We start from the raw sequence: 15,555 nt of genomic DNA on the forward strand, positions 1-15,555 counted from the left end.
TATATATATATATATATATACATACATATGTATATATATATATATAATACATAATGCATATGTATATACCATGGTTGTTCACATGTCTGAGGAAAACCATTATTGACTTTTAACAAATGTAGTTTCCAAAAAATAAAAGTAAAACAAAAAAAACATGCAACTCAGCAATATGGATGTATAATTTTATGTCCCATAAAGCTGGCATAGCACTTCAACTCATACACTCTATCCATTTGGTATAATAAAGTTGCAAGCCTGGACATGATATCTGGTGTCAATAAAGGTCATATGTGCAGGAGTGGGAGTGCCTGGATCTTCAGCTTAAAATGGCCAAAAACATTCCCTGCACAATACGTTATACATGTGTGTGCATCCACATGCACACATTTATTGTATGTGTATATACATATATTCATTATTGATACAAGGTAGACATATGCACGCACACACACACATGCACACATGCATCTAGTCATGCTTGACAAGACCTATTTGTTGAACCAGCCATAGCATGGCCTCTCAATCATGAATCAATATATTATGTTTGTGTATATGTGTGTGTGTGCGTGCATGTATGTATGTATGTATTTATATAAATGTATTTGCATGTATGTATATGCATTAAGCTTTAAATATTTTGTAAATCTGAATGTTATGTAGAAATTTTTTCTTATCTCTGGATATTTTCCATTTGCCATCTAATTAGGCTTCTGAGCTCTCTGGAAGGGTTTTTAAGTTTACACTTTCCATTGTGTAATATTTCTTTTATATACTAGCTGTGGCCTCTACTTCAACATTTCATTGCTTTTTGCGTATTTCCAGTTGACATCTAATTCTTGTGATCCAACATATTATAGTTGGTTCCTCATATTTCCATCATGCAAACAAACATCTCAGTGCTTTTCCTGCCAGCTGTTGCATTGCATCCTCTTTCACATCCACTTTTTTGTATTAAATAAATATGACTAATGTTTCGTGGAAAGATGTTGTCCCTTAGTTGAAAGTGCCTCCATAGGCTATCATTGAATGATTTATATTGAGGTAATAACTGTAAAATACTTTCTCACATATCTTGTACACAAACTGGGAAATTGAATGGAAAATATGTAATGTATGGATGCATTATATATGTCATCTGTTTTGTTTGTTAGAATGTTCTTCTAGTATTAGTCATATAACTGAAGAGCAACGGCAACATATTTTCAGCATAGTTGGCAGAGAAACCTTCAGAATCGGGTATACTTAATTAGTATTTGACTTTGACATTGTGACCAACTTAACTGCTACATTTAAAACCCTTTCTGAGATTTTTGCTCATGTTAAAGAAGTTCCAGAAAAATACATTTTAAAATTGCCTATTGGTCTTTGAATGTATATGAATCTCAACATAAAAGCATGTAGCTTTAATAATCTTATTTAGACTGATTCTACTGAAAAAACCCTCATAACCTGAAAAAATTGTCCCATATTAAACTATTGTAATTTCTTTTTAAACAATACTGACACCTTATATCTCTCCAAGTTGTATAATTTTGAATAGTTACTAATTCTCTAGTAGATAGAAATAAGTTCATGTCGAAATACATGGGGCATAGATAGAAAGGGTGATGCTGTATGTGCAAGAATGCAGATGTTGTTTAGCTACAAATCGGCTCTGACTGAGCAAACCTATGATTAAAGAAATTGTAGCCATGTCTATCAAATCCATCTCTTGGATATCATTGCATATCAAATATATTCATTTTCTTTTAATACACTAGGGTATAATTTGAGAAAGCTTTGGGTGTTATTTCTGGCAGATAGTGTGACCATATAAAGCAATGGTTCTCAACTGGGGTCCATATAAGATTTTGTTAAAATTTATGTTCAATAAATTGGTTATACTTCTATAATACACAAAGCATTTCAATTTTTTAAAACAATTCTTGATATTATTTAATTATAAAAATTCAGTCAGATTTTTTGTATACAGCAAATGGCTATGGAGATCCAGTAGAGAAAAAGAGGAATCAAAGAGGCCCATAGACAAAAAATGGTTGTGAACCAATGATGTAGAGGTTCTCATTGGTTCAAAATACATGTGGCATTTTGATTTACTAGAGGCACAGATGAGTTAAGATGGGGTAATAATGTATGGATGAAGGAGATATGACTATATTGTTGGTGTGTGAAAGAAATTATAATAAAATAACTAGTAGTGTTGGTACTTAATAAACTATAGTTAGATTAAGCAAAAATGTAGGTAGAAATAGTTAAGACATATATCTGTACATTTGACCTTATGGATAAGATGAGGCTGTATTGAGAAATATTGTATTGCATACTCAGTCTATCACAGCATGGAAAGGCAGACATTGAAATAGCGATAATATAACTGTAAAACAAACAATTTTATATACAAATGAAATTACCCTCCTCCAAAAAACGAAAACAAATCTAATCTCTATTTATGCATTATTGCTATATTCATACACACTCTATCATATATAGGTAAAAGCAAAATTGAGATGTTTCTAAGGTAACACTTTCATAATCAAAAATCTTTGAATAAAAAAATAAATAAATAAAAAAATCTTTCATGGAATTTTATTTTTATTTATGTAATTTTGATGTTGCACTATTTCACACTTCTACACTTTGAAATTCAATAAAGATAACTGCAATTCGTCGAAGTTTAAGGAAAAAGGCTTTAACTATATCAAGAATTATATATATATAATTTGATTATTTGTCAAACATAAATGAGATGTATGCACATACATGTGCATATGCAATCTCCCCATCTCTCTCTCTCTTTCTCTCTCTCAAGAATCAATAATTTAAGCTGTGGAGAATATCTAACTTTACTTTTTGCATTAGAGATCAATATAAATATTATTTTAAAATTTGTAAAATATGAAATTACTTAAAAAAGATGTTCAATATTTATAGATTTTATCTCAGCACATATTTTCTTTTTTTAAGTTGTTTTATGAAGCTGTTTATCATGTATAACGTTTATGTTGTCTTTATTTCAATAGATACTTTCAGTGTTGGAATAATACACATTAATCTAGTCAATGAGTTCAAGGCATGGTTTGGAATACCTCTTTAAAGTTTTTTCAGATTTGATGATTATTTTTGTGGTGAGATTCTTCTTATTATTAAGAGGTGGTGAGCTGGCAGAGTCATTAGTGCTTCAGAGAAGATGCTTAGTGACATTTCTTCTGGCTGTTTACATTCTGAGTTCAAATTCCATTGAGGTTGACTTTTCACCCTTTTGGGAATATAAAATAAGTACCAGTCAAGTAATGGAGCCAGTGTAATTGATTTGTCCTCTCTTCTGAAAATTACTGGCCTTGTGCCAAAATTAGAATGAATTATAATTAGGGTGGCAAGCTAACAAAATGCTTAGTGGTATTTCTTCTGTTTCTTTACATTCTGAGTTCAAATCCCACCAAAGTTGGCTGCCCTTTATCCTTTTAGGATCAATAAAATTAAATTCCAGTTATGTACTGGGATCAATGTAATTGACTTGCCTCCTCCTATCTAATTTTCTGGCCTTGTGCCAAAATTTGGAAAGAATAATTCAGGTTAATAAAATAAGTATCAGTTGAGTACTGGAGTCAAAGTAATTGACTAGTCATCTCCACATAAGATTTCAGGCCTTGTGCCTTTAATAGAAAGAATTATTATTATTAATGTTAGAAACAATTGTTGGCAATGGATGTGAGAACTGGTCTTTCACTAATTCTACAATTTGAACTGAGTTCAAACTCCACCGGGGTTGAGCTTTGCCTTTCATTCTTCTGGGATTGATAAAATAAAAGTACAAGTGCACTATTTGGTGTGATATAATCAACTGGTTGGTACCCTAAGATTTGTGACTTTTAGTTTAAGTTAGAAATTATTATTTGGATATCAAATAGCAGAATCAGTAGAATATCAGAATGAATATCTTTGGTATTTAGTTACATGATGTTTTTCCAATTTCAGGCCCCATCAGAGAAATTTTTATCTTTCTTTGATTCAGGGTTGATAAAATAAGTATTAGTATTGATTAAATTGGCTATGCCCTTTGTACCATGACAAAAAAAGTAGGTTAATTAAAAAAAAAGACATCATGAAAAAGAAGAGATGAATATTTATTTATGCAATAAATAATTGCTTGAGTTTATTTCTTAAAATCCCTTTTATTAATTCAAAATTCCCTTAAAGGTGACCAGCTTTACTGAATTTCAGTGATGAAGTAATAGCAGCTTTTATTCAGATTTATTGTTCTAGATAGGTTGTCTGTACTGAGGCTTGTTGCATCTGTCTCATCAGCTCATTCTGTTTTGGTGTGTTTTTATAGTTCTATGGCCATGTTATCACAAACTACTTTACAGTGTGGACAAGATTCATTTTATCATGCTACTGGTACTAGAAAAGTTAGCTCTGACAAGACCTAAAGAGTTTTCTTCAATCCTACTTTGCATTATATTTGTGTAAATAATTGAACTAGTATGTTTTGTTAAAGAAATCAGATCTAAAACTAGTGTGGGCTGGTTGAGTGTAGTTTAATTAAAGTTTAACTTGAATTGTTGCATGTTAATGCTTATTGGAAGATGTAGGCAAAGTGAGATGTAAAACTGATTGTATTTCAAAATTAACATTAAATGTGAATTAGCTATAACAAGTACTTGAGCTAAAAGGTGATGTATTGATTGATATAGGCAAAAAAATTCTTAATTGAAATTATCTAGAGAAAGAAAACCTAAACCTAGTGGCAACTGTAGAGACACTCAAAGAAAAGGAGAGATAATTTCAAGAAATTAGGATTTACCTCTCAAAGTTAATGTGTATTTTTATTAGAAGGAAAGGTCTGTTCTTTATTTGCAAACAAGGAACAACTATGGAGGTCTTTCAGTCTAAAAGTCCTCAGTAGCATATCATTGGCCCAGTGGTATATTTATATTTTTAATTATGAAAATTATGCTGGCTCCAATATTATTGTAATTCTTTTCCTGTTTGCAAAAATGTAAGTTAGCTAACATACTTTGTAGGTTTGGTTAGACTTTACAGTGCTTATTAATCCTGCAGACTAAAGCATTTTCATAGTTGTCCCTTTTCTTCAAATGCAGATAAAATTTTCTTTCTTTATGAAAATTAACTTTGAGATATTAATTCCTGATTACTTAAAATTATTCCCCCATTTTCTTGAAGCATCTCTAACAATTGCTACCAGGTTTTTTCTTTCTACTGAGGAAAAATGATTGTTTTGTTCAGTGAGAGGGAAATCTTGATTACACATTTTTTTGTGTATAACATTCAGTATATCACCTTTTGAACTTAATTATCCAAATTCATGCCATCAACCCATTTAAGCTATTTCTCCCAGCTCATTTTGTTGTTTGTATCCATGTCCTGGGTAAATAAAAGACAATTGATATCATGCAAAAAAGAGACAAGTTTACATGATTCTTTCACTGTAATTCTGTTAAATTCTAAATTTCTGTTGTATCTGAGGATATAACTTACTATGCTAGTACAATTTTAACTCTGCCTATAACTGTCTTGCTTAGTCAAAAATAATTAATGCCTCTTGAAATATCTTTAGACTGCAGTATTTTTTTGGGGAAAAAAATTAATAGTATTCTCATTTTAGTACCATGTTAACAAAATGACTAGATGGCCCATACTTGATTGGTATTTTGTTTTATTGACTATTGAAGGCTGAAAGGCAGGATTTAAACTTAGAATGTTAAGAATTGGAAGAACTGACTTGGACATTTTTTGATAGATTGTACCAATATACTTTGGTTTATTTCTTTGCTTGTTACTACACTGACTGAAACATTCAGAGCTTTGGTCAGGTGTCAAATATACTGCTTCACTTTTTTTTTCCAGTTATCTTCATAATTTAATAACAATATGTCCATCTAATTGTTATTTTCCTTCTGCTATTCAGACTGTCTTGTCATGAGATATTTAGGTAAAATCCTCTCTAAATATTGTTACATAAATAAAGAGCATAGCATAGAAGACAAAAAAAGTAAAAGCTACTGAAACTGTCATTTTGTTTTTTAGTGTTTATATTTGAGATTTCTGTTTGTAGTTTTCCAGTAATCTCTTGATATTGTATGTTTTGTTCTATTGTATTACTCTGTTTGCTTTTGTATGCAAACTTTCTTTTGTCTTTTACTTAATTATCATAATTAGCAATTATGGTCATTGTTAATTGATGACTATAGCTATATAATTTGAAAAGTGACAATTTGACCTGCTTTTAGTAGATGATTAAACTAACTACTAATAAACTGTGGTGAGAGTTTAATATATTCAGTTTGGGTTGGTAGTCACTGAGAGTGTGCAATTGGTTGTGTCAGTATAATTTGTAACTCTTCTCTTAGCTTGTGTGTCTATGGTAATATCAACGCTCAGTGATCTGGCCTATCTAGTTGTAAATAGGTATCTCAAAGAAGAGAAGTTTACAACTACAAGCAACTGGAGTATTTTATAATTGAAATGTGTTCCAGAAGCTTGTAGTCTTCAGTTGAAATCATGCCTTGACATTGTTTGAAGAACAATTAATATTAAGCAGCTATTACAGGAAATCAATCTTATTTTAGTTAATTTTTATAAAATACAGGTGTAAGATATAGAGAGATAACTGTTAAAAATCATAAATTTTCAAATTAACAGAATAAAAATTAAATGAATGTTATATTTAAAATATCTTAAATTTTATAACACCTAATAAAAGTTGAACTCATTTCTTTTCAGTAATAAATCTTATAAACGGACTTTTACAATACTAAAACATGTAAAGAAACTTTTTCAAGTGCTGTAGTAGAGGTAAGTAGGTTGTCTCTTAAAGATTTAAACTTTATGGTATTCTTAAAAAGAAAATTTAGGAAAAGTTCTCAATAGCACTGATTTTGTGCTGCTTTGCTAAGTATGTTTAATAATATTCTGGACGAATTACCTTGTGGTATATATCTATTCTAACTCTTTGCTTTCTGAATTCAATTCAGCCTCCTATCACTTGCCTCTTTGTAACAGTCAACAGGTCTTTCAGACCCCAGCTAACAGCAACATGCCTCTCATGTCAAATGGAGTGATGCAGTGAGTCGAGTAACATCTCAGTCACATCAATGCAAAAACAACTGGAATCTGCACTAAAATGGAATAAATACTTGAACAAAAAAATAAAGGAATAAATAAATAAAGATGGAAATGTTAGGCTTAAGTGTATACTAAAATTATGAAAATTCAAAGCATTAAGTGTTAAAATAATTTACTGATTGAGAAAACTCATAATCAAAAGCAGAGGGTTGAGTGCTATTCAAGGAAGATTTGATGGCTGTTTGCTGTTGGTCAAATGACCAAATAGTGGCTCTCCTATTGGTTGATATTGCATTGTTCTTAAGCAGTGTATTTGTCTTCTTGCAGAGCAGTCAAAGCTAAATGTTTAATAAGTTTGCTTCACAATTATGGTTTCGCAGTTTCAATCCTACTGTGCTGCTTCACCTTGGATAAGTGCTTTCTACCATAACTGCAGTTTATTACCCAAACCTTATGGAAATGTAGTAGATGGAAACCATGTTGATGTTTATCTGACTATATTAGTAATTCCCTGGGTACAATTTAAGAGTAATTTAACTGTGCAAATATCTGTGGAATACTCAGCCACTTACACTATGATTTAATTTATAGGTTGTTCAGTTTATTGAACACTATAAGCTTAAGAGTGTCTCACGGAGATACATCCCTATATAGAAACACATATTCACGTCTACTCTTTCTCTCTCTTTGCATATAGTTAATACTGTTATTTACCAACTAATACTTCCACTGTCCATACTGTTTTGTTTGTTTCACTAATGTGTATACATCTTGGACCATCTGTAATTTACATTGTTGATGAATATAGTCTTTCTTTAAGTAGTTTCTGTTGACACTTACAAGGCTCTATTTAATTGTAAAACGAATGTGACTTTTGTTTCTTTCCAAAAGGCACAAGGAGTCTAAGTGAAGTGAAATAGCTTTCATGTTGAAATCATGTACTGAACTCAACTGGCTTGGAGCTTACTGGTTGTTCTACAATTCTCACCATATTGCTTTCTATTTTAAACTTTAACATTAATCAAAATAAAAAAATTTTGTTCAAAAAAGTTTAGTTTCTAAACCTCTTTGAAAAGTACTATGAGCAATTTTACTTTATTTTGTAGTAATTTGTTTAAACATCATTGATCTTAAATGTTTATATGTAAAGATTCCTGACAGACTAGATTTATTATGTAGTAGACGCTTTTAGCATTCACAGTTCGTGTAGAAACAAAGTGGGTTTATAATAGCATACTGCTTTCTCAAAGACTCTGTTTGACAGCTACCTTTTTATTTTATTTTTTTTTTACTGATCAGAACCAAAATATAATCATGATTTCATTCATCAGTCACTTGGCATCTTACTTTTAATTTGAAATCAGGAAGTGTTCTTTATTGCAACAAAACTTTCTGGCAGCTGTTCTACCATGTTAGATTGCATTGTGATCAGTTTAGTTTCATTTTTATTTCATATTAATAGGATGTTATTTGGTTGGGACTGCTAATGTATTTGGCTTGTAATACAGTCAAATGAAGCAGCATTTCCTACTAGTGCAGGTAAAGAGTTAAGCTCTGCTTGAAATGTCAGTATATTCTAATTTGCTGGATAATTCCTTTTAGATTAGCTAATCATTTTTTCTTACATTATTTGCTTCAGCTAGTAGATAATAGGTTTCTGCTAGGCTTGCCACAGTGTAAATCTAATGATTTGGAGCGATATAATGAGAAAAACGAAGGTGTAATTACTAAAAAGGAGAAGAAGAAAAATAAGAAGATAAAGTTTTAGAGAAGGTAAATGGGATATTGGGACATGATTGCTTTATCGAAAGGTGTTAAGTTTGGGAAATAAGATAAAATGGTGTATACTTATAGTTGTCATTTTATGTAGTTAGATATATGCACAAATTTATAGATTAGTGGTTTGGTCAAGTAATTAAATGATTCTTATAGACAGATTTTTGTTCAGTTCATTTGTGCTCTGTCATTCATGCACATTAACATTACATATCTAGCAGAGCATGCTTATTTCATTTCTTTTAACCTTTGCAAATTCCTCTGCATTCATATCTTGCTATGATGCAGCATTGCACTTCATACATGTGTACCATACAATCTCTTATCCTCTCAGAAATAGAAAATCTATTATAGCAAAAGTAACAAGCTCCCTGAACTTTTTCCATCCTGTAACTTTGGTAGTTATGCTTTTGGAACACCCATCTCCACTGCTAATTAGGTCACTTAGGTGATAATACCATTCAACCACTTCTGTGGAGTCTTTCAAGCATTTGATGCCTTCTAAGCATTTGACCTTATTTATCATTCATGTATTCTTACTGTTAACTACTATACATTCATAGTTTATAAAGAATACACATTATGGAATTCCTACCTACTTCTTTTCTGCATATTAAGCAGTTTTGTTGTTAACTAAAATTTAGTAAACTGTAGTTGATGCTAAGTTACTTTGAAGTCTCTAGATTCTACTTCAGGTTTTGCTTCTAAGGTTGAAATATCCTCTCTAAGTCTTTGACCAATTCATCTGAAAACTAGGCCATTGGCTTATGTAGGGTGGGGTTTTTAAAAAAATCATTAATTTTAGCTGCAAACAAATTTTATTGACATCAATGTGTTCATATTGAATTAGCTTTTGTCAAAATCAAGTGTTGAAAACAACATCCATTATGTGGTGTCCATTTTCATTGATGCATTTGTGAAGGCATTCTGGGGTCTGTACCATTCATGGTGTCCCTACCAGTCTGCAGATCATTAGTCTACCTCATGTATGAAGTGCATTCACCCAACATAAGATTGTGTTATGGGTGGGAACAGCCTGATTTCAATGAATGTTGAAGTGGCACTGAAACTCACGGAGAACTGCTGTGACAGACTCGTTATTCTTCACGCAACTGTCATAGGCAAACATGCGATGTTCTATTGTCCACAGTGCTATGGCTTCACCTGAAAAGAAAAAAAAAACATGCTAAGACGCCATGGACCGAATGGTACCTGTTGGACATATGTCCCTCTCCCTGGGGCTGAGTAATAGCCATTTCAAAAACGTCTGTCCTGTCTGCCCCACCTCGTAGGAGCTCCCAGAACCCTACTAAAATAAGGTTTCAATATGTTTAGGCTTGTGAGATTCTATTTGGATCATTTTGCTTAGATTTTGAATGCATTTATCAATCAGAATAATCCTAGACAAACTGCATGTTCTTAGCCTTTTTGTCCAAACAACAATTTTCTGGTCAAATTGGTGAAATTATTAAACTTCAGATATAACCTAACACTGACTGTTGGGTGCTATTTACAAATGCATGGTAATTTTGCGAGTTATTGTCATTGTTTTAATGTCTGTTTTTCCATGCTTGCCCAGACAACATGGAATTTGTTGAGGCAAATTTTCTATGGGTGGATGCCCTTATTTTTGCCAACCTTCACCTGTTTCCAAATGAGGTAATTTTCCTTACTTGGAAACAGGTGAAGATGTTTGCTTGGCCAGGCATGTTCTCCAAAGAAGACTTGAAACATAATCTCTTGCATAACAGTGATGCTTATTTACAGCCACCAAACTCATACATGCATATGTACATGTATACAGGAGGTTTCTTTCAGTTTCCGCTAACCAAATCTATTCAGTGCTTTTGCTGACCCAATTCTATAGTAGGAGACCCTTGACCAAAGTACTGCATAATATGACTGAACCTACCACATGGTTGGGAAACAAGTTTTTCACCCACACATCCACACCTGTACCCACACTGTTATGCCTGCACCTAAACAGCTATGCATGTGTCTTATCTGTTTATAAACAAATGCATACTTTCATACACACTCAATATCAATAAAAGCCTGTCACAAAAGTCCAGTGTGCAGATTTAAAAAAAAAATCAATATTGTGTAACCCTTTGTTACATGGCAATTTATTATATATTATTGTTAAAGCATATCACCATGGTTCACTCTATATTTCAAAGTCTAGTCTTGTCTAATTCTGGCTTTTTTTTTTGTTCACTTCTTACTGTTCTGTACTGTGCAGCAGATTGCTCTGTCTGCCCACATCTGCTATCTTTGATTTTGTTGGATGGTGTTTTTGTTACCTACTATTTAGTTGAGGCATTAATATGAGAGGTCTTCCACGACCTATCAACCATTCAGAGAGAGAGAGAGAGAGAGAAAAGAAGAATCACCCCCAATATTTCTACTTTATTTAGTTTTGACTCCCTCCTGATCTAAGGTAGCTAACATTTCTATGACTGTTTGATCTTTTATATCTAAATTTTCACCTTGGCTCAAATTTCATATTTCTGTCAACTTTTTCTCTCATATTTGTGTGCAATAATCTATAAACTTTGATATTTTCTTCTTATTTCTACTATTTGAATTTATTGGAAACATTGTAAAAATTTCAAATAATTATATTATTGCTATATTAAATTTCATATTACTAATTATATTGGTGAATTTCAGATAATAATATTAATATTCTACATCTATTTATATTTTGATAATGGTTCCTTAATTTTGTTATTTAACGCATTGTGGATAATTTCTTTTGTAATAATGTATTTTGTTACACCTCACAGTGTCACAATTGAAAAATTGGCAGATTTAAAGAAAGTCCTGAATTGATTGACACAAATCTTTTTTCATGATGATGCAACAGCTTTTGTAAAATTTCACTTGATATTTGTTTACAGTTTTTAAAGATTTGTTTAGTAGTAAATGAGAAAGTGAATTGAACATGCGTGTGAGGTCTTTTTATTTGTTTTGTACATCTGTTTTATGCACATTCTCAACTCTGTTTAAGAAAATTCATGCCCACCCTGATGTCGGGTGCTACTTCATCTACTCTACTGGAAAAAAAATGCAATCTAAACTTCAGTTGTATTTTGATATTTATATTCATATGAGTCCCTGAGAGAAAAAAAGAACAAAAAACTATTAGCATTTTGTTTTTTCTGTTTATATAATCTAGTTAGATTTTAATATTAAAAGCAAAGGTTACGGTGGTGAGCTGGCAGAATCATTAGCACACCGGCAAAATGCTTAGCAATATTTTGTTTGTCCTTACGCCAAGGTCAACTTTGCCTTTCATCCTTTCGGAGTTTGATTAAATAAGTACCAGTTGTGCACTGGAGTCAATGTAATCAACTTTCCCCCTTTCCCCCAAAATTGCTGACCTTGCGCCAATATCTGAAACCAATATCAAAAGCAAGAGTGGTAGAGTGGCAGTGTTATTTAGTCTTGGCAAGCTGGCAAATTTGTAAGTGTGTTGGACAAAATGCTTAATGGCATTTCTTTCAGAAACATTTTGAGTTCAAATTCCACTGAAGTTGACTTTGCCTTTCAACCTTTCAAGGTTTAAGGGTCAATGTAATCAAGTATTCTCCTGCTCCAAGAACTTGATGGCCATGTACCAAAATTTGAAGCCATTATTTAATTTCACCTCTTTATTGTTTTTGGGTTCAAGTCTCCAAGTTGCCTTTCATCTTTGCCTTTCATCTTTCCAGTATCAATAAAATAAGTCTTAGTCTAACACTGGGCTTTGATATAATGTACTTATGCTTGAAATAATTACTAACATATAGCAGCTCAGTTACTTGTATTTTTATCATCTAAAACCTGGTGTATTAGTCAGTTAACTGACTAATCTTTTATCTGTCGTCAGTCATTTAACTGTGACCATGCTGGGACACTGCCGTGAAGAATTTTAGTCAAATGACTCAACCCCAGTACTTATTTTTAAAGTACTGGTACATATACTATTAGTCTCTTTTGTCGAACTGCTAAGTTACAGGGACATAAAACCCACCACCATAAAGTTTACATAAAATTGCTTTCATGTCAACAAATATAGCTTAATATTTTGTGTTGATTCATCTATTTCTTCATGATCAAAAGAATTAGAAAATATTAGCACAAGTTATAAACAATTCCAAACAGGCTAACATTGAAGATTTTGAATGCAATTAATTCTTTCAGAATTTCTCATAAGTTAGATCTGACAGACTACTTCCACTGGTGCTGCTGTTATCTAGTACTACTATTACACCTGTTGTATACAGAATATGGTATTCTTGACTCAAAAGTATAAACTACTGCTTTTGTTCATTATTTACATTTGACGGATATTTGTCCTCCTATTGTTTGTTGTTAACACGTTTCGGCTGATATACCCTCCAGCCTTCATCAGGTGTCTTGGGGAAATTTCAAACCTGGGTTCTCATTCCTAAGGTATTTTTCAATGTTATTAATTATTATTATTATTATTCAGGCAGTGACCTGAATAATAATAATTGATAATAATAATGATGATGATAATAATAACATCGAAAAATACCTTAGGAATGAGAACACAGGTTTGAAATTTCCTCAAGACACCTGATGAATTCTGGAGGGTATATCAGCTGAAACGTATTAACAAACAAGATGAGGACAAATATCTGTCAAATGTAAATAATGTACATAATTCTTCATCTCTTAAATATAGAACTGTACTGCTTTTGTTGTTGGAACATGAGTATATTGGAATCTGTTTTAACTAAGTTGCTCACTATAAATTCATTTCATTATAATAACATGCAATGTCAAATGTTTACTTCCAACACCTAATCAAAGAAATATTGATGTAGCATTCTGATAATCACACAATAAACCTAACTGGTTATGTTCTACTATGATCATTGTGGATTAGTTTCATGTTCGATTTCTGTATCATGAGAGGGGCTGAAACCAGTATTAAACTGTTTTAACCATATCTGTTACGCAAAAGATTTCCCTCTTCAAAATTGATTAGTGTCAACCCATTTCAATTTGATGCAATCTAATGTAGCTCATCTTTCTGCCTGTTAACCACACTGTAGTTCCCTTATTCAATGTGTCATCAAACATTATGGACATTACATTATTCCATTAATCATCATCACAAGGAAATCCTTTCCTTTTTATGTGTTTATACATTAAACTTAATCCTTCAGTTTCCAAGCTTCTTATTTTCTTTATCAGCCTTCTACACCCTCTCTGTCTTAATAGTATGGTTTCCTTTGTATAAACTCATGTTGATTTTTAAGAAAAGGAAAGTGGAATGTTGTGATGTTCATTCCTTACTGTTGCTGTTGTCTCCTTAGTTGATTTTACTGTGGCTGCTGTTGTGTTTGTGGGTTTTAATTCTTTTTGTTATTGATGTTATTGTTTTGGTGGTGGTGGTAAATGAGATGGCTTGTGGGTTCATGCTTTTGTGAAAGCTGCTGGCCTTCAACTTGCATGATAGTTTTTTGTCATCAAGGCACAGGCGTGGCTTTGTGGTAAGAAGCTTGTTTCCCAACTACATGGTTCTGTGTTCAGTCCCACTGTGTGTCATCTTGGGCATGTCTTTTATAAGCTTTGCACCAACCAAGACCCTGTGAGTGGATTTGGTCGACAGAAACTGAAAGAAGCCCATTGTGTGTGTGTGTGTGTGTGTGTGTGTGTGTGTGTGTGTGTGTGTGTGTGTGTGTGTGTATATAATATATATATATGCACACATATATATATATCTGTGTGTGTGTGTTTGTCTCCCCACCACTGCTTGACAACCAGTGTTCATGTGTTTATGTCCCTATAACTTAGTAGTTTAGCTGTTTTTTTACCATTGCTGATTGCAGTATATTGCTGCTTCTGTTATTTTGGCTTCTGTTTTTGTCTGATGAATGCTGACAGCTCAGGAAAAGGCAATTTTTTTTCTTTGCAACTGGGTTAAAAACACTCAGGTGGTTCATGCTCCTACAGTTGTAGCATTTGAGCTTCATTTTCTTCACTTTAAATGCAAACCAAATTCTCAGTTTTAAAGCAAATGGGTCAGTTCCATGCCAGTTGTTAATATCAGTGCTTGCAGGATTATCCTTGACCAATTTGCCTTGTAGGTGTATGAGGTGCAGATCATGTCATACTCCTCTACTACAATTACTAGCTACTCCAGGTTCAACTCTGATTATCGGTAGTATGACCTTTGGCTTTCACCTATCCCATGAATGGCAGAAAAAAGGTGAATTCATCTAACATATACATTGTGCTAGAAGAATTCACTTCCTCTTCACTATGACAGATGAGCCACACAATATTTTAGTATCTTCCTTTTCTTTTGTCATATAGTGCCCCATACCAACTGAGGTGCCATGAATACTGCATTATTTGGAGTTTCTTAGCAAAACACTTGTCTCCTCTTTAAATAGCTCCACTTCTCCCCCCCCCCCTGATATTCCTCCCATACTTCTGACATTTAGTCCTTTGCTTACCTGAGTAAGGACTCTGTTATATTTACAAATGATCTTCTTTTAAGGATTCTGTTGCTATTGACATTCATGTTGTCAACACTAGCATCATTATTGCTGCTGTTGATATCTGCTGTTGCTATTGCTGGTCACTACAATAGTTATGGTACTGTGGTGTGCTTGGTGGTAGTGGAGGTGTTGAAGATGTCAAAGTTCTACTTTTTTTTTTTTTAGCTGT

General features: G+C 32.6%; 1 protein-coding gene across 4 annotated transcripts in view; it reads left to right on the plus strand.

Moving 5' to 3' along the window:
* LOC106876994 (rho family-interacting cell polarization regulator 2) overlaps positions 1 to 15,555 on the plus strand; it is a 195,091-nt gene that overhangs the window by 50,799 nt on the left and 128,737 nt on the right. For 2 of the 4 annotated variants that reach the window (XM_052971867.1, XM_052971868.1), the window contains exon 2: positions 6,745 to 6,816. The exons of the other annotated variants lie outside the window; for them this stretch is intronic. The gene's annotated coding sequence lies outside the window, so the exon portion shown is untranslated. The remainder of the gene's footprint in view (positions 1 to 6,744; positions 6,817 to 15,555) is intronic. 4 annotated transcript variants of the gene reach the window in all.

This window comes from Octopus bimaculoides, chromosome 11, assembly GCF_001194135.2.
Source record: "Octopus bimaculoides isolate UCB-OBI-ISO-001 chromosome 11, ASM119413v2, whole genome shotgun sequence".
Classification (NCBI taxonomy): domain Eukaryota; kingdom Metazoa; phylum Mollusca; class Cephalopoda; order Octopoda; family Octopodidae; genus Octopus; species Octopus bimaculoides.